This window comes from Thalassophryne amazonica, chromosome 9, assembly GCF_902500255.1.
Source record: "Thalassophryne amazonica chromosome 9, fThaAma1.1, whole genome shotgun sequence".
Taxonomy (NCBI): Eukaryota; Metazoa; Chordata; class Actinopteri; order Batrachoidiformes; family Batrachoididae; genus Thalassophryne; species Thalassophryne amazonica.
The window spans coordinates 22,967,402-22,991,887 of NC_047111.1; the positions used below are offsets into that span (position 1 = coordinate 22,967,402).

The following is a 24,486-nucleotide window of genomic DNA, read 5'->3' on the forward strand; positions in this document are numbered from 1 at the left end:
CAATGCTGACAGTGTCAAATTAACAGCAGTTCTCTAAAAATGTTGACTGAACTAATTATAAGATTTGGATCTCCATTTAAATCCAGACCACATTACGTATGTGGACATTCAGACATCATAGCTGTGGGAAGCGGGGATGCTCGGGGGATGCTGCAGCACCCCCTGTTGGAAAAACAGATGTCAGCACCCCAAGCCAGATGACAAAAATATTTTCATAAAATGAATTAACAAACATATTAAAAAAATTAATTTAATTATTTAAACAAAAATGTCATGTTAAATATTATGAGTAGCCTTTTTGGATGTGTTCTTGTTAGCTTAGTGGGACAAACACACACACACACACACACACACACACACACACACACACACACACACACACACACACACACACACACACACACACACACACACACACACACACACACACACACACACACACACACATCAGACCTCTTCAAGTATAATGATGTCTTCAAACTGATCCATGATCCCTGGTATGCGAGAAATCGGCCTGACATCATAGTATGAGAAACATCCACATATTATGATGTTTGCTCCACCAGGCTTCATGGTGTACTGCAGTAAGTTTTCACTAATGGACTAAATTACAGTAAATTTTTGTTAATGGACAAAATCGCAGTAAGTTTTCACTAATGGATAAAACTGCAGCAAGTTTTCACTAATGGACAAAATCCTGAAGTACGTTTTCACTAATGGACAAAATTGCAGTAAATTTTTACTAATGTACAAAATCGCAGTAAGTTTTTACTAATGGATAAAACTGTAACAAGTTTTCACTAATGGCCAAAATCCTGAAGTACGTTTTCACTAATGGACAAAATTGCAGTAAATTTTTACTAATGTACAAAATCGCAGTAAGTTTTTACTAATGGATAAAACTGCAACAGGTTTTCACTAATGGACAAAATCCTGAAGTACGTTTTCACTAATGGACAAAATTGCAGTAAGTTTTCACTAATGGCCAAAATCCTGAAGTACGTTTTCACTAATGGACAAAATTGCAGTAAGTTTTCACTAATGGCCAAAATCCTGAAGTACGTTTTCACTAATGGACAAAATTGCAGTAAGTTTTCACTAATGGACAAAATCCTGAAGTACGTTTTCACTAATGGACAAAATTGCAGTAAATTTTCACTAATGGACAAAATCTCAGTACGTTTTCACTAATGGACAAAATCCTGAAGTACGTTTTCACTAATGGACAAAATTGCAGTAAATTTTCACTAATGTACAAAATCGCAGTAAGTTTTTACTAATGGACAAAATTGCAGTAGGTTTTCACTAATGGACAAAATCCTGAAGTATGTTTTCACTAATGGACAAAATTGCAGTAAGTTTTCACTAATGGACAAAATCCTGAAGTACGTTTTCACTAATGGACAAAATTGCAGTAAATTTTCACTAATGGACAAAATCTCAGTACGTTTTCACTAATGGCCAAAATCCTGAAGTACGTTTTCACTAATGGACAAAATTGCAGTAAATTTTTACTAATGTACAAAATCGCAGTAAGTTTTTACTAATGGATAAAACTGCAACAGGTTTTCACTAATGGCCAAAATCCTGAAGTACGTTTTCACTAATGGATAAAATTGCAGTAAGTTTTCACTAATGGCCAAAATCCTGAAGTACGTTTTCACTAATGGACAAAATTGCAGTAAGTTTTCACTAATGGACAAAATCCTGAAGTACGTTTTCACTAATGGACAAAATTGCAGTAAATTTTCACTAATGGACAAAATCTCAGTACGTTTTCACTAATGGACAAAATCCTGAAGTACGTTTTCACTAATGGACAAAATTGCAGTAAATTTTCACTAATGGACAAAATCGCAGTAAGTTTTTACTAATGGACAAAATTGCAGTAGGTTTTCACTAATGGACAAAATCCTGAAGTATGTTTTCACTAATGGACAAAATTGCAGTAAGTTTTCACTAATGGACAAAATCCTGAAGTACGTTTTCACTAATGGACAAAATTGCAGTAAAATTTTCACTAATGGACAAAATCTCAGTACGTTTTCACTAATGGACAAAATCCTGAAGTACGTTTTCACTAATGGACAAAATTGCAGTAAATTTTTACTAATGTACAAAATCGCAGTAAGTTTTTACTAATGGATAAAACTGCAACAGGTTTTCACTAATGGCCAAAATCCTGAAGTACGTTTTCACTAATGGACAAAATTGCAGTAAGTTTTCACTAATGGCCAAAATCCTGAAGTACGTTTTCACTAATGGACAAAATTGCAGTAAGTTTTCACTAATGGACAAAATCCTGAAGTACGTTTTCACTAATGGACAAAATTGCAGTAAATTTTCACTAATGGACAAAATCTCAGTACGTTTTCACTAATGGACAAAATCCTGAAGTACGTTTTCACTAATGGACAAAATTGCAGTAAATTTTCACTAATGTACAAAATCGCAGTAAGTTTTTACTAATGGACAAAATTGCAGTAGGTTTTCACTAATGGACAAAATCCTGAAGTATGTTTTCACTAATGGACAAAATTGCAGTAAGTTTTCACTAATGGACAAAATCCTGAAGTACGTTTTCACTAATGGACAAAATTGCAGTAAATTTTCACTAATGGACAAAATCTCAGTACGTTTTCACTAATGGCCAAAATCCTGAAGTACGTTTTCACTAATGGACAAAATTGCAGTAAATTTTTACTAATGTACAAAATCGCAGTAAGTTTTTACTAATGGATAAAACTGCAACAGGTTTTCACTAATGGCCAAAATCCTGAAGTACGTTTTCACTAATGGACAAAATTGCAGTAAGTTTTCACTAATGGCCAAAATCCTGAAGTACGTTTTCACTAATGGACAAAATTGCAGTAAGTTTTCACTAATGGACAAAATCCTGAAGTACGTTTTCACTAATGGACAAAATTGCAGTAAGTTTTCACTAATGGACAAAATCCTGAAGTACGTTTTCACTAATGGACAAAATTGCAGTAAATTTTCACTAATGGACAAAATCTCAGTACGTTTTCACTAATGGACAAAATCCTGAAGTACGTTTTCACTAATGGACAAAATTGCAGTAAATTTTCACTAATGTACAAAATCGCAGTAAGTTTTTACTAATGGACAAAATTGCAGTAGGTTTTCACTAATGGACAAAATCCTGAAGTATGTTTTCACTAATGGACAAAATTGCAGTAAGTTTTCACTAATGGACAAAATCCTGAAGTACGTTTTCACTAATGGACAAAATTGCAGTAAATTTTCACTAATGGACAAAATCTCAGTACGTTTTCACTAATGGACAAAATCCTGAAGTACGTTTTCACTAATGGACAAAATTGCAGTAAATTTTTACTAATGTACAAAATCGCAGTAAGTTTTTACTAATGGACAAAATTGCAGTAAGTTTTCACTAATGGACAAAATCCTGAAGTACGTTTTCACTAATGGACAAAATTGCAGTAAGTTTTCACTAATGGACAAAATCCTGAAGTACGTTTTCACTAATGGACAAAATTGCAGTAAATTTTCACTAATGGACAAAATCTCAGTACGTTTTCACTAATGGACAAAATCCTGAAGTACGTTTTCACTAATGGACAAAATTGCAGTAAATTTTCACTAATGTACAAAATCGCAGTAAGTTTTTACTAATGGACAAAATTGCAGTAGGTTTTCACTAATGGACAAAATCCTGAAGTATGTTTTCACTAATGGACAAAATTGCAGTAAGTTTTCACTAATGGACAAAATCCTGAAGTACGTTTTCACTAATGGACAAAATTGCAGTAAATTTTCACTAATGGACAAAATCTCAGTACGTTTTCACTAATGGCCAAAATCCTGAAGTACGTTTTCACTAATGGACAAAATTGCAGTAAATTTTTACTAATGTACAAAATCGCAGTAAGTTTTTACTAATGGATAAAACTGCAACAGGTTTTCACTAATGGCCAAAATCCTGAAGTACGTTTTCACTAATGGACAAAATTGCAGTAAGTTTTCACTAATGGACAAAATCCTGAAGTACGTTTTCACTAATGGACAAAATTGCAGTAAGTTTTCACTAATGGACAAAATCCTGAAGTACGTTTTCACTAATGGACAAAATTGCAGTAAATTTTCACTAATGGACAAAATCTCAGTACGTTTTCACTAATGGACAAAATCCTGAAGTACGTTTTCACTAATGGACAAAATTGCAGTAAATTTTCACTAATGTACAAAATCGCAGTAAGTTTTTACTAATGGACAAAATTGCAGTAGGTTTTCACTAATGGACAAAATCCTGAAGTATGTTTTCACTAATGGACAAAATCCTGAAGTACGTTTTCACTAATGGACAAAATTGCAGTAAATTTTCACTAATGTACAAAATCGCAGTAAGTTTTTACTAATGGACAAAATTGCAGTAGGTTTTCACTAATGGACAAAATCCTGAAGTATGTTTTCACTAATGGACAAAATTGCAGTAAGTTTTCACTAATGGACAAAATCCTGAAGTACGTTTTCACTAATGGACAAAATTGCAGTAAATTTTCACTAATGGACAAAATCTCAGTACGTTTTCACTAATGGACAAAATCCTGAAGTACGTTTTCACTAATGGACAAAATTGCAGTAAATTTTTACTAATGTACAAAATCGCAGTAAGTTTTTACTAATGGATAAAACTGCAACAGGTTTTCACTAATGGACAAAATCCTGAAGTACGTTTTCACTAATGGACAAAATTGCAGTAAGTTTTCACTAATGGCCAAAATCCTGAAGTACGTTTTCACTAATGGACAAAATTGCAGTAAGTTTTCACTAATGGACAAAATCCTGAAGTACGTTTTCACTAATGGACAAAATTGCAGTAAATTTTCACTAATGGACAAAATCTCAGTACGTTTTCACTAATGGACAAAATCCTGAAGTACGTTTTCACTAATGGACAAAATTGCAGTAAATTTTCACTAATGTACAAAATCGCAGTAAGTTTTTACTAATGGACAAAATTGCAGTAGGTTTTCACTAATGGACAAAATCCTGAAGTATGTTTTCACTAATGGACAAAATTGCAGTAAGTTTTCACTAATGGACAAAATCCTGAAGTACGTTTTCACTAATGGACAAAATTGCAGTAAATTTTCACTAATGGACAAAATCTCAGTACGTTTTCACTAATGGCCAAAATCCTGAAGTACGTTTTCACTAATGGACAAAATTGCAGTAAATTTTTACTAATGTACAAAATCGCAGTAAGTTTTTACTAATGGATAAAACTGCAACAGGTTTTCACTAATGGCCAAAATCCTGAAGTACGTTTTCACTAATGGACAAAATTGCAGTAAGTTTTCACTAATGGCCAAAATCCTGAAGTACGTTTTCACTAATGGACAAAATTGCAGTAAGTTTTCACTAATGGACAAAATCCTGAAGTACGTTTTCACTAATGGACAAAATTGCAGTAAATTTTCACTAATGGACAAAATCTCAGTACGTTTTCACTAATGGACAAAATCCTGAAGTACGTTTTCACTAATGGACAAAATTGCAGTAAATTTTCACTAATGTACAAAATTGCAGTAAGTTTTTACTAATGGACAAAATTGCAGTAGGTTTTCACTAATGGACAAAATCCTGAAGTATGTTTTCACTAATGGACAAAATTGCAGTAAGTTTTCACTAATGGACAAAATCCTGAAGTACGTTTTCACTAATGGACAAAATTGCAGTAAATTTTCACTAATGGACAAAATCTCAGTACGTTTTCACTAATGGCCAAAATCCTGAAGTACGTTTTCACTAATGGACAAAATTGCAGTAAATTTTTACTAATGTACAAAATCGCAGTAAGTTTTTACTAATGGATAAAACTGCAACAGGTTTTCACTAATGGCCAAAATCCTGAAGTACGTTTTCACTAATGGACAAAATTGCAGTAAGTTTTCACTAATGGCCAAAATCCTGAAGTACGTTTTCACTAATGGACAAAATTGCAGTAAGTTTTCACTAATGGACAAAATCCTGAAGTACGTTTTCACTAATGGACAAAATTGCAGTAAGTTTTCACTAATGGACAAAATCCTGAAGTACGTTTTCACTAATGGACAAAATTGCAGTAAATTTTCACTAATGGACAAAATCTCAGTACGTTTTCACTAATGGACAAAATCCTGAAGTACGTTTTCACTAATGGACAAAATTGCAGTAAATTTTCACTAATGTACAAAATCGCAGTAAGTTTTTACTAATGGACAAAATTGCAGTAGGTTTTCACTAATGGACAAAATCCTGAAGTATGTTTTCACTAATGGACAAAATTGCAGTAAGTTTTCACTAATGGACAAAATCCTGAAGTACGTTTTCACTAATGGACAAAATTGCAGTAAATTTTCACTAATGGACAAAATCTCAGTACGTTTTCACTAATGGACAAAATCCTGAAGTACGTTTTCACTAATGGACAAAATTGCAGTAAATTTTTACTAATGTACAAAATCGCAGTAAGTTTTTACTAATGGACAAAATTGCAGTAAGTTTTCACTAATGGCCAAAATCCTGAAGTACGTTTTCACTAATGGACAAAATTGCAGTAAGTTTTCACTAATGGACAAAATCCTGAAGTACGTTTTCCCTAATGGACAAAATTGCAGTAAATTTTCACTAATGGACAAAATCTCAGTACGTTTTCACTAATGGACAAAATCCTGAAGTACGTTTTCACTAATGGACAAAATTGCAGTAAATTTTCACTAATGTACAAAATCGCAGTAAGTTTTTACTAATGGACAAAATTGCAGTAGGTTTTCACTAATGGACAAAATCCTGAAGTATGTTTTCACTAATGGACAAAATTGCAGTAAGTTTTCACTAATGGACAAAATCCTGAAGTACGTTTTCACTAATGGACAAAATTGCAGTAAATTTTCACTAATGGACAAAATCTCAGTACGTTTTCACTAATGGCCAAAATCCTGAAGTACGTTTTCACTAATGGACAAAATTGCAGTAAATTTTTACTAATGTACAAAATCGCAGTAAGTTTTTACTAATGGATAAAACTGCAACAGGTTTTCACTAATGGCCAAAATCCTGAAGTACGTTTTCACTAATGGACAAAATTGCAGTAAGTTTTCACTAATGGACAAAATCCTGAAGTACGTTTTCACTAATGGACAAAATTGCAGTAAGTTTTCACTAATGGACAAAATCCTGAAGTACGTTTTCACTAATGGACAAAATTGCAGTAAATTTTCACTAATGGACAAAATCTCAGTACGTTTTCACTAATGGACAAAATTCTGAAGTACGTTTTCACTAATGGACAAAATTGCAGTAAATTTTCACTAATGTACAAAATCGCAGTAAGTTTTTACTAATGGACAAAATTGCAGTAGGTTTTCACTAATGGACAAAATCCTGAAGTATGTTTTCACTAATGGACAAAATTGCAGTAAGTTTTCACTAATGGACAAAATCCTGAAGTACGTTTTCACTAATGGACAAAATTGCAGTAAATTTTCACTAATGGACAAAATCTCAGTACGTTTTCACTAATGGCCAAAATCCTGAAGTACGTTTTCACTAATGGACAAAATTGCAGTAAATTTTTACTAATGTACAAAATCGCAGTAAGTTTTTACTAATGGATAAAACTGCAACAGGTTTTCACTAATGGCCAAAATCCTGAAGTACGTTTTCACTAATGGACAAAATTGCAGTAAGTTTTCACTAATGGCCAAAATCCTGAAGTACGTTTTCACTAATGGACAAAATTGCAGTAAGTTTTCACTAATGGACAAAATCCTGAAGTACGTTTTCACTAATGGACAAAATTGCAGTAAATTTTCACTAATGGACAAAATCTCAGTACGTTTTCACTAATGGACAAAATCCTGAAGTACGTTTTCACTAATGGACAAAATTGCAGTAAATTTTCACTAATGTACAAAATCGCAGTAAGTTTTTACTAATGGACAAAATTGCAGTAGGTTTTCACTAATGGACAAAATCCTGAAGTATGTTTTCACTAATGGACAAAATTGCAGTAAGTTTTCACTAATGGACAAAATCCTGAAGTACGTTTTCACTAATGGACAAAATTGCAGTAAATTTTCACTAATGGACAAAATCTCAGTACGTTTTCACTAATGGACAAAATCCTGAAGTACGTTTTCACTAATGGACAAAATTGCAGTAAATTTTTACTAATGTACAAAATCGCAGTAAGTTTTTACTAATGGATAAAACTGCAACAGGTTTTCACTAATGGACAAAATCCTGAAGTACGTTTTCACTAATGGACAAAATTGCAGTAAGTTTTCACTAATGGCCAAAATCCTGAAGTACGTTTTCACTAATGGACAAAATTGCAGTAAGTTTTCACTAATGGACAAAATCCTGAAGTACGTTTTCACTAATGGACAAAATTGCAGTAAATTTTCACTAATGGACAAAATCTCAGTACGTTTTCACTAATGGACAAAATCCTGAAGTACGTTTTCACTAATGGACAAAATTGCAGTAAATTTTCACTAATGTACAAAATCGCAGTAAGTTTTTACTAATGGACAAAATTGCAGTAGGTTTTCACTAATGGACAAAATCCTGAAGTATGTTTTCACTAATGGACAAAATTGCAGTAAGTTTTCACTAATGGACAAAATCCTGAAGTACATTTTCACTAATGGACAAAATTGCAGTAAATTTTCACTAATGGACAAAATCTCAGTACGTTTTCACTAATGGCCAAAATCCTGAAGTACGTTTTCACTAATGGACAAAATTGCAGTAAATTTTTACTAATGTACAAAATCGCAGTAAGTTTTTACTAATGGATAAAACTGCAACAGGTTTTCACTAATGGCCAAAATCCTGAAGTACGTTTTCACTAATGGACAAAATTGCAGTAAGTTTTCACTAATGGCCAAAATCCTGAAGTACGTTTTCACTAATGGACAAAATTGCAGTAAGTTTTCACTAATGGACAAAATCCTGAAGTACGTTTTCACTAATGGACAAAATTGCAGTAAATTTTCACTAATGGACAAAATCTCAGTACGTTTTCACTAATGGACAAAATCCTGAAGTACGTTTTCACTAATGGACAAAATTGCAGTAAATTTTCACTAATGTACAAAATCGCAGTAAGTTTTTACTAATGGACAAAATTGCAGTAGGTTTTCACTAATGGACAAAATCCTGAAGTATGTTTTCACTAATGGACAAAATTGCAGTAAGTTTTCACTAATGGACAAAATCCTGAAGTACGTTTTCACTAATGGACAAAATTGCAGTAAATTTTCACTAATGGACAAAATCTCAGTACGTTTTCACTAATGGACAAAATCCTGAAGTACGTTTTCACTAATGGACAAAATTGCAGTAAATTTTCACTAATGTACAAAATCGCAGTAAGTTTTTACTAATGGACAAAATTGCAGTAGGTTTTCACTAATGGACAAAATCCTGAAGTATGTTTTCACTAATGGACAAAACTCTACAACAGGGAATTGAGCAGGGGTTCGGTTTTAAGGGACACTTTAAGGGGGTCACGCCCCTATCAGTTAAAACCGGTGTTGGACTGTTGGCATTCTGCTTTGTTTAACATGATGATGATAATAATGATGATGATGATGATGATGATAAAACTTTGCATCATCACACACACAGTTTCTGACTGATTCAGTTTCTCAGACCACAGGAAAACTCTCCTGTAGATGTGTTGTGTTTCTGTGGAGCCGCAGCTTGCACGCTGCCAAAGTGATGGAGATAGAAAACAACCCGCGTGCCGTCACCGTGTCTTATGGCGGTTATAATTAATTCTTCTCAACCATTAGGTGACAACATGAACCCATGAAGCGTTTTTAAACTTCAAGGTCTGCACCTTCATCAGAATGGGCTGAAGGAGGAAAGCAGTAGACAGAGACCTTTGAGGATGATGTGAGTAATATTGATTACAGCGTTCCGCGTAGATGGCTGATCGCCAAGATGGACGAAAAGCGGTGTGAAATGTCATGTTTAACCCTGAACCCGTGACGCTCTGAGAGCAGCGGATTTAGGATTTATTTGGCAAGTCTGCATGTTGAGGTGTGTAGAAATGTCAAGTGTGACGCTTCAGAATCAGACCCTGGATTAAAACTTTCAGAGATTTCATAAATCCTTAAGTACCCAACCTTATAATTATGCTGCTGGTATTATAAGAATTCAGGCTTATGTATTTTAATTTGACATTTTATGTTTCTTTAAAATTGCGTGAAAGGTGTAATCCCCTTCACTTTCCTAAAAAAAATTACAAAAATGTACTTGAAATCTAGGTATTCTACCGAACTTTTATTTTTGTGGAATGTCACAAAATTACAGTTAATTTTATTGCTGGTAAAATATTAGTTTTGGGGTATTCTACAGCAAATACTGAGTCCACCATTTCATCCCCTGTCCAGCAGATATCCTGCAAACCTTTTGTGTGCTGTATGTCCAGATTTTATCCTGAGTTCTTCCCAGTAGAATCTCTCTCTGCTCTGGTCTGGCTATCACTTTTTTCTGTCTCAGTTTTATTTTTTATTTTCAGCTTCAAGTCATAGTTGGAAGTTTGATCTCATTTCTTCAGCTCCATACTGCTGACACTGACCAACTTTGCCGTTTGAGGATCAGAAAATCCACCATGTCATCTGTGACGTCACCACAAAAAGTGAGTCATGGTGTTTTGTCACAGTATTTTAACCCTCTGGGGTCCGAGGGCATTTTTTGGACAGTTCACTCACCTGGCATAAATGTTTTATTATTGCTGTTAACAGCTCTCCCTGCATCCCATAATCAAGTTTTATGTCTTTTTTTTCAGGACAACCTGTGCTTTCAGAATATATATGTTTTTGTTAGTGTAAATAACAAAGTGTAAAAGTGTAAAAGTGTAATAAAGGTTTACAATCAAAAATAGGCAAGGAAAAAAAAGTGAAAAATAATTTTCCACACACATTTATTCAAAACACACAGCAAACTATGATAAACAACTGTTTTGACACTTTATAAAGGTAATCTGAGGTCTTGTGTGAAAGACTGTACAACAAAAAGGTTCAAACAGTAAACACAAATGCACATTTTGAACAATATATACAAAATGGTCTATGCGTTTTGTTGTCCATTGATATGGTAAACAGTGCTTTACGCAGAGAAAGCAACAGAGTTATCTAGTAACATTCACATGCAAACTAGTGGAGCAATCCTGATAGTTACACACTCTTTGTTTGAGCACGTGAGATTGTCAACAGAGGCTCTCCGTCTGCTCCTGCTTTCACTGATCACTGTGTGTAATGGCGCAGGGCACACTAAGTATGTACTAATAGTAGGTACTCATTGCAGCACCCAGGGGGCCATTCAAATGGGCCATCTAGTAACATATCACTCCTGAAAACAATCTTTGGCTTTTTATGTGAGGTGAATCTGCCCTATGATTGGATTTTGGAAAACCATGGGACGGTGAACCAATTCCGATTAGACACTCACATTGCGCACGTCATCACACAGCTTCTATGAGGAGTACAAAGATGGCCAATGGCTGGCTCAAAAGTCTGCGGAGTTAACTTTTCAGCAAAAAAAAAGTAAGTTTCTATCTCATATCGTTCAAAAGTTATTTATAATTTAGTAAAGCTTGGTTTTAGCTTGGTCTTACGACGGCGTCGGCCCCAGAGGGTTAACCTACATAGGTCAAAATCTTAAACTGTTTCCAGATAAGCTGAATTTTGATGACTGCTGACATAAGACTGTGAATAGTTTATTTGACTACTAAGGGGCAAAATTATATTGTTGGAGACCAAAATCCTTTTATGACATAAATGGTAAAAGATCAAAGGGAACATCTGTTTAAGAAGCATTTTGAAATACACAAAAAAGACTCATTGGATGAACTCAATTCAATTACAAGCAGGATTTACATCTAATAAATGTATGCAGCCCCAACTCAAATAAAGCACAAACATGCATGATCATTTAATTTAATTTAGTTGGGACTGCATATATTTATTAGATGGAAATCCGGTTTTCAGTCAGTTTTTTGAGTGTAGACTTGTAGTTGAAGGGAAATTGCTGTCAATTTGTTCTGCTGGCAAAACCAAAAAACATGACTTTCTATTCTTGAAAACAGGCTAAAAGTACTTTTTATTGACAACTTACAACTGTGGGATGACTGTCACTCAATCAAATGACAAGTTGAAAAACTAAAAACATTCTGATTCAGATGAAGAACAACAAATAAATCCTATAGAGGCCCATTGGTGCCGGCGCATATCTTCGGATTCCATCACGTGAAGCTGATGAGAGTCTATGAATCCTACTGGACAGGACACCAGTCCAACACAGGTTACTTCCCCAGCCAAGGCCAGTTCCCATTTATACTGGATAGACTAAGACAATGTAGAATAAGTGCCTCATCGACTGGCACAAAGAGATACCACAAACAGGACTCAAACTCAAGTCTACAAATTGTCAGTCTCACTCTTTATCCACTGACTGACCTGCTGTATAGAAGATGAGCTGAAACAGCCAACATATTGTCTGTCAAGAAGCCAGTTTTGTAGCATACATACAAAGAAACAAGCTGCAGATTTTAAAACTTAAAATAACCATAGAATGCTGAATTAAACTGTGAGCACAAAGATGTAGACTTTAAATCATGACAAACAGGCTAAAAATCATTTATCTCATGATTCAAAACTTACACAGGACAAGGAAAAACGACTTGAATTCCTGCTGCATGTCATGATTTGGTTGTGACTTGGACACCTAAATCATTGTGCACAAATTTGATGACTACCTCCCCTTTTAAATTGAGTTATTAACAATAGAGCCGGTCTCAGCCTCATTATATCTAAATTCTGGGTCTGTTAGTTGAAGCATAGGTCTACCTGCTAGCAACCACATCAGCACCCTCTCTGTTGATTTATTGCTACAGAGATGAATGCCTTAGGTACTATTGGTTCTGCCTGATTGATTCTGCTCTTTTTCTCTCTGTCTGAGGCATTGCTACAGAGACTGGGGAGTTAGAGAGTCATGTGTGGAACAGATGGATGGGATCTGACTTGCACCATCCAGGTGACAACTAACTGGATCAACACAGAATCATGGTGGCCAGAAGTGCCACTGCTGGAGGCGGGGATACAACACCTCTGTAGTCTGTGAGAATGTCCTAAACAGCGGGTCACCCCTCGGAGTCTAGTCTGCTTGAGGTTTCTTCCCAAAAACACCAGAGAAAGTATGGTGGCTGGTGTCTCCCTTAGAGATGAGGTAAGAAGTAGAGCTACTGTTCCTTCGTGTTGAAAGGAGCCACCTGAGGTGGTCCAGGCATCTGGTAAGGATGCCTCCTGGGTGCCTACCTAGGGAGGTGTTCCAGGCATGTCCAGCTGGGAGGAGACCTCGCGGAAGACCCAGGACTAGGTGGAGAGATTAAATCTCTCCACTGGCCTTGGCAGGTCTCGGGATCTCCCAGGCAGATGTGGTTAATGTGGCCCAGGAAAGTGAAGTTTGGGGTCCCCTACTAGAGCTGTTGCCCCATGACCCGATCCCAGATAAGTGGTTGAAGATTAGTGAGTGAGTGAGTGAATTAACACCATAATGCCTTATTGGTATATTTTATTATACACATTTGACTTTAACTGAAAGGTTAACTGTGATAAACAGATAACCTGCTAAAACATTTAGCCAAAGCTACCACTAACCACTAACTCAGCTTATATGAAGTTAACTTTGTTCACTAAAATCCTGAAAACAGATGTAAAGAGCTGAAATTCTAATATGTTGTAGCGTAAACATGTAGTTTCCCCACAAAGGTTTAGCATAGGGCTGGGCGATATGACTTAAAATTCATATCACGATATAAATTGAATGCCCTCAAGGTAACAGTATATATCATGATATAAGCTTAAGTGTAAAAGTTATAATGGAAGTGTTTCTGAATGGGTCATATAGTCCCTTTGCAAAGCTAAATTGATTAAAACAAACAAAATACTAAATACTAAAATACTACAACAAAACAGATATAATTAATTTTGAGTGCCTGATTCTCTGAGTGTGTACTTTTTGAATATGTACTATTTTGAATATGTTCTTTTGTGCATTGGAATAATAATATCATTTCGCCATTCATGCCTCTGTCTGCTGTTTACTGCTGCTTTCTACAAATACGCGCACCAAATATGACCATAAAATTCACCAAAAAACATTGCGGAAATTATTAATCATAATTCAGGTTATAGTAGGCCTATTAACATAATTTAAAAACTTGTATAAAGGTTGAAGCGTGCACTATTAAAACACAATGAAACAGAGACTGAGTCTGGTAAATTATATGGAACAATTGCTTAATTCTCTCATGTGACTCTTACATGACAGAATTCAGTCTGGCGACTCCAGAGGGTTAAAATAACTTATAATTTTACACTCTTACAAGGAGAAATTTTAATCTGCCAAGGTGGAGATGGAGCCTGTGACCAAAGGTTTTTTGGTTGTTGAGATATACAAAAAAGGTTATAGACCGATTCCTTGAACTTTGACAAAACCACTCCAACCCTCTACTCATTTTTGAGTTATGTTGTCCACAGATATGCACATGTACCAACGAAATATCACCTTGCCGGCATGCAGGATAATTTAATGAACAAATTAAATTAAAACAGTAGTTTATTCAATATAAGGTGATCCAATGACAGTATGCTTTACAAATGCATTTTTACGCACCGCCATAAATGAGATAACCAGCTGAAAACTCATTTTCCACAGATACGTGTGCAAGTCAAGTCTCGTTTTTTTCCCCACTTCTCTGACACCACAGAACCACTTTTGGTGTTGGATAGTAACCACTCAAGCAGACAAGAGGTCCATCCACACATCTGTAAACTAACCAGCTATCTGCCTCAGTCAGGTGAAACCCCCTTGACCTTCTCCAGCTAAAGGGGTTGTCAACACTAGGCACGTGTGTGCTGGGTCATGGACAGAGAAACTTGCCACATGGCCAAAATGACATAACTGATGCTCCCTCACAATGCAAGTGGTACTCCTCATCTTATGGCGCTTTTCTACTTCACAAAAGTAGCACTACTCGGCACTACACGGCTCGACTCTACTCGTTTTTTTTGCTTTTCCACTAGGGTTAGTACCTGGTACTGGTGCTTTTTTTAGTACCTGCTCAGGAGTGGTTCCAAGCGAGCCGAGCCGATACTAAAATGTGACGTCAATAGGCTGCCGGCCACTGATTGGTCAGAGAATGTCGTCACTGGATGAGTCATGACCGCGCCGTCCGAGACGAAAATCAAAACCTGCCATTTTTAAATAGTCACAGCGGCGTTACAGCGACTGTCATTTTCTTTTGTTTCACAGCGAGTTTTTTTTTTTCTACTCGCACAAAACCACACTGTGGTCTGTGGATGAGTTGCGGACGTTTGTATTTGGTGGCGGAGGAGAGAATACAGAGAGGTGGATGAAGCGATCCAAAATGAGAAAATCTCCCAGTCTTTGGCTGCACTCGGCTAACCGGACATTACAGCAACGCAGAGAACAGCTGAAAAAGCTTAAAAGTGATTACAGGACCACAATGACCGAAGTAGGTCGGGCCGTAAGGGCTGGAAATGGTTGGACCGCAGGAACGCTGTTTACAGACACCGACCGGCGAGCAACGGGGAGGCAGGATGACCGCAACACGGCTGGCAAGTGTTTTTGTGACTGTAGTCTGCTTGAAAGCACCGTTTAACGTTACTTATCCCATTGGTGGGAAGCACACTTTAACAAACTAAGATGGTGAGACTAAACTTGTGTTAAAGTAACATCATTGTCTCATGTACGCGACACAGTGAGCTAGCTGACTGCTAACTAGTGAGCTAGCTAACTCCGTGCTCCGCTTTAAAGTATTAACTTCTGACAGAAAAACACCTAAAGTCAGCAAGACAACAAATATGTACATTTGACTCATTTAGTGCCATTACTGTGATGTGTGTTTTGTTTTTGTTTTTTTACATGTTGCCATTTTGTTTTTGTTGAAGAATCCAGTTCCATAAGTGAGGAGGGTTCGACCACCAGCTTCAACACCTGTGTCAACGTCCAGCACCACACAGCAACGTGTCATCACAGGTAAGAATAACGTGTCTCACATCACGTAACTTTCCCAAATACGATATATATACAGGGTGAGCCCCCCTTCACAAAAAAAAAAACAAAAAAAAAAACAGAACCCATAAATATTGTAATAAATCCCACAAAGGTCCAGCAAATTTTGCTGGACCTTTCCAAAGTTTCAGTTATCTTGGTCGCTTTGCATAAAAGTCATGTTCTTTCAAAATGATGCTCCAAATGGTCTGATTTGTTGGAGGATAATTGCGGCGTGTCGTAACTAGAGAGCTGCGTGTCAGTCAGAGCGAGCTGCAAAAAGTTTGTACCTGAGTTTTCTGAGGTGGTGTTTGTAGTTGCCATCTGCCACGCCGGTGTTTGCCAACCCGGACAGTGGGAATACCACCTCAACCGGCAACTTAGCCCCACGACTGGACAGCAACAACGTCCGAGGCCCAACGTGGTGAATTCACTGAGGCCGCGCGCTGCATTATTAAAGCCGCGCGTCACGAGTGCCGCTTCCCCGAGGCCTCGTGCAGCCACCGCGGATCCATCAGCGCGGAAACACCGAGGCCGCGCGGCACCAGCGCAGTGCAGATCCATACCGGTGACAAACAACGCAGGCTGTTAACATCGGCGATCGACAAGCTGCTCATAAGCCGACCATGGGGCCTAAGAAGGTTCTGACAGCAGAGGAAGGTGACGATATTAAAAAATTTCTGGACTTTCTATCAGAGGAGATTTCTGTTGTGAAGCAGCAACAGAAATCAATCATGGATCTGTATGGTGAAGGCATTACGGCTCCAGAACGCCGAGAAAGACCGTCGTCTGGTGCAGCTGGAAAATAGAGTGGCTGAATTGGAGCAGTACACCAGAATCAACGACGTCATCATCACAGGTCTTCACATCAAACCACGGTCCTACGCACGGGCGGTAACAGATGAGAGTGGAGGGGAGCCCAGTGAACAGGAGGTCAGCTCTGTGGAAAAACAGGTTGTTGATTTCCTCCTATCTAAAGGTATAGAAATGGATTTAAATAACATTGAAGCGTGCCACCCTCTGCCCCGGAAAAATGACGGTGATAACCCTAACCCTAACCCTAACCCTAACCCGTCATCATGAGATTCATCAACAGAAAACACAAAACAGCACTGTTAAAACAAGGAAGAAAACTGAAAGGGACAAACGTATTCATCAATGAACATCTCACCAAACGGAATGCAGACATCGCCAGGAAAGCACGCTTCTTAAAGAAACAGGGAAAAATCCAGCACACATGGACTTCAAACTGTAAAATATTCATTAAACTGAACGGATCACCAGAACAAGCAAAGGTTATGGCAATAAGGAACATCGAGGAGCTGGACAAATATGAACAATAGGTATGAGGACTCAAACACATCACAGCACCATGATGCAGACTGGAGCAACCCACTCATCCACATCATCTACACCTGGAGACCAGAGAGACTTTGTTGTTTATAATCTATATAAATGATATAAGTTGGGTGTCGAGTTCACTGAGATGTGTCCTTTTTGCGGATGATACAACTGTGTTCTGTAGCGGTGAAAATCTTGAACAGCTTCTGGACATAGTGGAGAAAGAACTGGAAAAATTTAAGGTTTGGTTTGACGCTAATAAGTTGTCACTCAACCTTGGGAAAACTAAATGTATTATATTTGGAAATAAACAGGCACCAAAATGTAAAAATTTAACTATAAACAATAAGGAAATTGAGTTAGTAACAGAGAATAAATTTTTAGGTGTTATAACTGATAATAAACTTAGCTGGAAACCACATATAAATTATGTGAAATCAAAATTGTCAAAAACTATAGCCATTTAGTATAAAGCCAAAGACCTACTGCCGCAAGAAGGGTTACTTACTTTATATCATTCTCTGATGGTACCATATATGACATATTGTGTTGAGTCATGGGGAAACACTTACAAATCAAATACCAATCCAATATTACTTTTGCAAAAACGAGCCATACGAATCATCTGCAATAAACAATATCGTGAACCAACTCATTCTCTATTTGTGTCTTTAAATTTATTAAAATTCATTGATTTGGTTGATTACATTACAATTCAAACTTTATTTCGAGCGAAAAACCAAGCCTTACCGAGACATGTCCAGAGTCTGTTCCGATTGAGGGAATCCAGATATAGTTTAAGAGGTTGTGCAATTTTTATGAAACCACCAGTAAGAACAAATGTAAAGGGTTTTTGTGTGTCTGTGGTTGGGGTGAGGAAATGGAACAAATGTTCAACAGAGGTTAGAATGAGTAGTACCTTAGTAAGATTTAAGAAACTACTCAAAAAGAACATTATGTCTAAGTATCATAAAGAAGCAAATATAATTTGATTTATATGGAATGTTCAATTTATAAGTGGGACTTATTGTATATTTGAATGTGTGGGTATGTATATGCGTATGTAGATATATAGATATGGGTAGGTGTATATGTATATGTATATAAGTGACTGTGTATATGTATGTATATAATTATGTTTGTAAAGTATATACGTATGTATATAGGTATATATGGCACAGCCCAAGCAGAGGGTCACCCCCAAGAGCCTGGTCTGCTTGAGGTTTCTTCCTTATAGGGAGATTTTCCTCACCACAGTTGCCTAGTGCTTGCTCTGGGGGTTGGTAAGGTTAGTCCTTACTGGCGTAAAGTGCCTTGATTCGACTTTCTTGTGATCTGGTACTATATAAATATAATTATAAGTGAATAGTATATTGATTTGTATGTCTGTGTGTCGACATGTAGTAGTGAATTTGTATTTATGTAAATATGACTGATTAGAATTGTTGGACTTGTACTAGCAGGGGTGGGCGCTAATAAGCTTTGCTTCAGCCCACACCCTTTCGGACTCACTAGTTTTGTCTGTGTTTGTTTGTGGAATTGTTCATTTTTTTCTATTTGAATATTTTGGGGGCCGAATAAAAAACTTTGTCACTTTGTCACTTTGAAAGCGTCAAAATAATTACATTGACTGACGTCTCACTGCCTGATCTCCACAGTCAGCACAGGCTGACCAATCGGTGAGCACTGAGATATGAAGCATTTGACCACTCTGTCCTCAACACACTGTTCAAACTGATTTAATACTGAGACAAAGACCTCACTTTAGGGTCCCTTCACACATAGTACGAATATGCCCAAATTGTGCATGAAGCAGGAATCATATGCAACACGTGTAAAATCAGAGCTGCCTCTAACGCCTCGTACACCTGTTGCTACAACTATTTGGGCACACCAGCGGCTGAAAGACAGAGTGTGCACTGTGAGAGCACATCGAACCCTCTCGCGGCAGGTGTCGCCAAATTCCAGGTGACACACACGAACATCTAACCCCGCTCATTTGGCACTTAGAAAATGTGTGGCCATTTGTGCTATTAGCATGAAAAAAAAGTAGGCAGACAGTCACTTTTGAGCTGGCAGTGAAATTTGTCTAAGTGCCTCCACGACTGTGGAGTTGCCGAGTGCGCATGTTGCCTGCCAGAGTGTCGGCTCGCCCCACAATACGTGTGCATGTGTTTCGTGTGCTCCCTCCACTTCTCCCCACTCCCCCCAACATGTGCATGCATGTGGTTCACGTGCCCCCCGCAGGTGAGGCACCTCTCATGTGATCACAGAGTGACACCATGGTCTGTGCGCTGACTGGACAGGGGGCACGGCTGGCTGTCAACAGCTCCACTGTGGTCTTGGATGTCACAGCTGTTTTGATGGACACGCATGCGTGTGTGCTTGCTGTCCTCATGTGAAAATACATAAAAACATATATCGCTTTTGCAACGGGCTTTAGAACGCGAACATTGGCAGGCTGTCCCAGCTGACAGTCAGTTCATGTGGACACGCAGCAGGTGATCTGAATGTCATGCCTGTCTGAAAGGACATCAACAGCAATATGCCGTAACAAACGCCGTTTGTCAGTTATCATGCCGCTTTTTTCTCTTTTTAAAAAAAATATGTTTATGTCCTTGTTTATTTCAGCCATTTTTCGGCACCTTTTACAGGACAGTGATGGTAGCGCAGTGGTAAAGTTTCTGGCTGGCAATCAGAGCTTTTGTAAATTGCAGGTTTGAATCCCGTGGGTGGCATGTATTTTTTTTTCACAGCAGCTGCGCAATGTGGTTACACATGCTCCAGCTGCTCAGTTTCAATTTATTTTCATTTGTATAGCACCAAATCACAGCAATGTTGCCTCAAGACGCTTCACACAAGTAAGGTCTAACCTTACCAACCCCTCACACTGTGTTCCCACTGCGATGGTGTTGCGCACTCTTGTGCATAGGTTTGTTCACACCTGCCCATCGGCTCGATGTTTTCGTGGTTCGCTCATACGAACTGTTCCGCCGCGATTCGCCCTGATTTGTACTTATTTGTACTATGTGTGAAGGGGCCCTTAAGGATGTTCTGTTTGTGACGCATAAAATATTTTCCCTAAACTCCTCACAGTGCCATAACACTTAAATTATGTGACCCGACAGTGTAGTTAAGACGATTCTCGAGCCCTGCAGCTGCAGAGCATGCACAAAATAAAAGTGTAACATCTTTTTATATGTCAAGGAACTTTTTTTTTATATTGATGTTGCGCTAAAACTGTCAGGCTGCTGCTGTGTCCCTGTTGAGATAATATGTTTTACAAATGGAAAAATATTCACAAAGCAATGACTTCCATGAATGTGTGAGAAAAATAACTTTGCCAGAACGATGCATGTTGTAAAAGAAAGCTGTAATATTAAAATGACAAGACAGGAGTTTAACATTTGTGCTGCTTGAAATGGGTGTTTCAACAAGACAATGACCCCAAGCACACTAGTAAACGAGCAAAATCTTGGTTCCAAACCAACAAAATTTATTCCTCGCAGATGTGAAGAAATCATGAAAAACTGTGGTTATACAACTAAATACTAGTTTAGTGATTCACAGGATTGCTAAAAAAGCAGTTTGAACATAATAGTTTTGAGTTTGTAGCGTCAACAGCAGATGCTACTATTATTGTGAACACCCCCCTTTTCTACTTTTTTTTTACTAATAGCCCAATTTCATAGCCTTAAGAGTGTGCATATCATGAATGCTTGGTCTTGTTGGATTTGTGAGAATCTACTGAATCTACTGGTACCTTGTTATATATATATATATATATATATATATATATATATATATATATATATATATATATATATATATATATATATATGTATGTGTGTGTGTATATATAGATAGATACACACTAGTGTGTTGCCTGTGGGGATCCACAGGCTCTAGATTGGATCGTGTTTATAAAATAGGTAGCTGACATTTTTCAAGGGTAATAATAAATGATGCAAAGTTTCTATAATGATATGGAATAGCGTGTGAGTCCAGAATGTAAATATCAACGTCTGTTGTTCACTGTTTTTAGCTAATATCTGTAGTTTCTCCTAAAATATTAGTCCTATCAATGTTCCGTTTTGGCGTCATTCATCTTTGACCCAAAATACATAGACATACCAAAGAGCAAATGTCAGCTCTCCCCAGTTTCTCTGTGATTGAAGCCACACACACACACACACACACACACACACACACACACACACACACACACACACACACACACACACACACGTACACAGAGGCCACTTGGCTTTTAATATATAGATGGTCTTCTGGTGGACTGCTGAATTACCGATGTAGGCAACTAAGTGCAGACATCTGAAATGTTCAACTAACATGTACACAGAATACTGGTGTTTGCTGTTAATAATGTGTAATCTATGCTGGCGAATAGAGGCAGCAAGGTTACGTGAGCACTCTTGTCTGTTTGATTTAGTCAACGATAACTAAAAAAGTAGAGGACGGATTTCAGTATCATTTTACACACAGCTGGTTGTTAAGTCAGGGACGTTCTGGTTCAGTTTGGAGGCACGTTCAGATTATATTCAAAGCTACTCACTTCTGTAATGGTATTTAAAGAAAACTGTCCTCATGACATTACAAATTCCACTCAGTCTAAGCTTAAAACTCCTCCTGTGCCAGTTCGGAGATCCTGATGGTTTGTGTTTGTTAAAGCTGTTCCACGCTACGACTGACAGTCTGTCACTGTGTTGTTGCAGGTTAAATTTCATGTTCATTGGTCAGCTGGGCAAAAGTGAGCCAGCTGCAATTTTTAAATCTTCCAGTCTTGTGGTGAACTTTTTCACACTGTTTATTACACGGTCGGATGCAAGACACCAGCAAAATGATGAGGAAAAATGCTGAATTAGGTGACTAGTTCCTCATGTAACATGCTGCTTTCTGTGAGAGCTGCTGCTCCTCGTTGTCCCATATAGACCTCCTGCAATCCAGAAGGTCACAATACAACATAGCTGTGTGAACATCACGGCTGTGCACGGATGTGATTTAGCATGATGGCAAAAGAGCTGGGCTTGTACCGTGTCCAGTGTGCAAGAACAATGATGGCATAACCACGCACACTGTAGCCTGCATGTATTGTAACTTTACCACAATTGTTGTGCTTCAGGAATACTTCTTGCTGATGTTACACACTGTGTATAATAACACGGAGGCTCCACCAAAATGCAAAGGGTTACCGAAGTAGGTCAAATGTTCTAACACGGGGTTGGGGGTAGAAATTGCTGAACATCTTAAAAATTCATCCATGATTTTAAAAAGTACAACAAAAATAAAGGGATATCATGATTCACCACAGAGACAAGGTTTTCCAGAATGCATATCCCAGGCATGAGAATGAGGCATTCTGAAAATTCCTGAAAGTCGTCTGGGGGTCTGTGGCCTGCTGCTGGAGCTCCTGGGTTTTGGGCATTTTAAGCCTTATTTTGGCAGCCAAACAGACGCATGAAAAAAGTCAAGAATACTTTGTCCATTCCATACTAAAAAAAAAAAAAAAATCGGAATTCAGGAAAAAAATCCTATAAATTCTCATGTCTGATATCCGTGAAACCTGAGAGCCTGATTTCTGTGACTGCACCATCTTGGGTTTTTTTTAAGATTTTTTTTTTTTTTTTTTTTTTTATCTGTTTCATTGTAAATTGGCTGAGTTTGGCTTCTAGAAAGAAAAACAATTAAAATTTTCTAACAGACTAATGGCTGTTTCCCTGTGAGACAAAAACGATTATTGGATCATCTTGATAATTGCTGCAGTTGCACATAAATGACATTTCCTTTCTTGTTCTTTTTTGACCTTCTTCTTCTTGCTCTTTTTCGTCATTAGCTGCAGTGTCTCTTCACCACAATTAGAAACAGGCCCAAAGCAGCTTTTGGTTGCATGATGCTTCAGTCTGCAGGGGGTGGAATGGAAAAATCCCTGTCTGCTGCTTCCAAGCCCTCACAAACACAGCAGCTCCTGCCTGTGCAGCCACTAGGCGGCGCACTGCCTAATTTCTCTCTTTTTTTTCAGCAGCACAGAAGCTCAAAAACGATGAAATAAATAAAGCTTATAGATATAAAGCTTATAGATGATGACGGCCTGCACCTGCACTTTGGTTCAGTATAGGTAGAATAATTCAGCTTAGCCTATTATTAGTTATGCATACTAGAGTGTGTGTGTGTGTGGGGGGGGGGGGGGGGGGGGGGGGGCAGTAATTTGTGATAAAATACACGTTATCAAGGTGAGTAATATAATCTACACGCGTGCCATCCGGTTACGCGTAAATTAAAATGCATCCAAACACACAGTGAAGGTGATTTTTTTTTCTGTCCCACACTGAAGCAGCTGATGGAGTCTGACAGTCTGCAGCAGGCCAAAAACCCAACAAATCAATAAATACAGAAAGAAGCGTCACTTACATCAGGAGCGACAGTCCCGTAGTGTGTTCATCATTTGTGCGCAGCGCAGAGAGATCCTCATGGCTGCACCGCGGCGCCACGCGCCGCTCGCCTCCAGATGTGGATCATCGGAGCCGCGTTCAAGTCATCGAAGGACGGGAGGAGAAACCAGAACCCAAAAACCCAGAACCGCTTCAACCGGGAGGCGCACAGACGAGCTGAGAGAGAAAAGAAAATGTCATCAGCGGGCGTCACGGCGGAGCGCCTGTCAGTGCGGCGTGCGCGCGTGCGTGCATGTGACGACACGGTGACTGAAAGAGGGCGCTATTGTCTGCACTGTCGATGACGTCACCCCAGACCAATGGTCCGACATGAAGGATATGTTGACCAAAAAAGAAAAAGGAAAAAAAAAAAAAAGAGAGATCAGAGCGCGAATGTGTGGAGGATACTGCAGCCAGAAACAGCATGCAAAACATAAATGATTAAACAAATAAAGATGAATAAATAAAACGAATAATAATGATAATAAAACATGTTAAAAATAAGATCCGAGCCAATCAGAGCGCGAATGTGTGGAGGATTCTGCAGCCAGAAACAAGCAACAATTAAACACAATGC

The 24,486-nt window shown here is 37.9% G+C and overlaps 1 protein-coding gene across 1 annotated transcript in view; it reads right to left on the bottom strand.

The window, feature by feature from the left end:
* si:dkey-175m17.7 overlaps positions 1-24,245 on the bottom strand; it is a 45,352-nt gene extending 21,107 nt beyond the window's left edge. Inside the window, exon 1 of the mRNA XM_034177766.1 lies at positions 23,890-24,245. The gene's annotated coding sequence lies outside the window, so the exon portion shown is untranslated. The remainder of the gene's footprint in view (positions 1-23,889) is intronic.
* Positions 24,246-24,486: the final 241 nt, after the last annotated feature.